Source organism: Octopus bimaculoides, chromosome 3 (assembly GCF_001194135.2).
Source record: "Octopus bimaculoides isolate UCB-OBI-ISO-001 chromosome 3, ASM119413v2, whole genome shotgun sequence".
In the NCBI taxonomy this organism is placed as follows: domain Eukaryota; kingdom Metazoa; phylum Mollusca; class Cephalopoda; order Octopoda; family Octopodidae; genus Octopus; species Octopus bimaculoides.
In genome coordinates, this window is record NC_068983.1 from 152,369,679 (window position 1) to 152,370,553 (window position 875).

The following is an 875-nucleotide window of genomic DNA, read 5'->3' on the forward strand; positions in this document are numbered from 1 at the left end:
AATGGAAAAACTTTCAAAATACAAAGACCTGGAAATAGAGATAACTCGAATGTGGAGTCTAAAAACAGAAACAATTCCTATCATAGTAGGTGCCTTAGGTATAATAAAAAAATATTCAGACAAATACATAACAAAAACACCAGGACTTACAAATATATATAACATACAGAAAATTGCACTACTGGGTACTGCACACATTCTACGCAAAACACTTTCAATACAGTAAACATAAGAGCACCACAGCAAATCACAGCACATACCCAAGGCGCACAGAGCTGCGCTCGGTAGTGAAGTGAAAGCACGTTATAAAAATAAAACTACTGAACAATAATAATAATAATAATCTTAGTCGATATCATCAACCCTAGTGCGTGACTGGTACTTATTTCAGCAACCACGAAAGGACGAAAGGCAGAGTCGACTACGGCGGAAATAATAATATTAATGATAATAATAATTTTGCACAATGCCAGCAATTTTAAAGCGAGAAGCGCTGTTTGGTAACATCGACCTTGTATTTTACTGGTACTTTATTTTACCAACGCGAAGAAATGAAAAGCAAAGCTGATCTCCACGGAATTTGAACTTATAAAACACGAGGAGAAGTGATAGTAATTTACAGTTCTATATTTAAGAGATGAGGAATTATTTACATTATTTACATTATTTACATTTGACGGATATTTGTCCTCATCTTGTTTGTTGTTAACACAACGTTTCGGCTGATATACCCTCCAGCCTTCGTCAGGTGTCTTGGGGAAATTTCGAACCTGGGTTCTCATTCCTAATGATGTTACTATTATTATATTATTATTATTACTATTATTAATCAGATCGCTGCCGTGAATCGAACTCGGAACCTTGGGGTTAGTAGC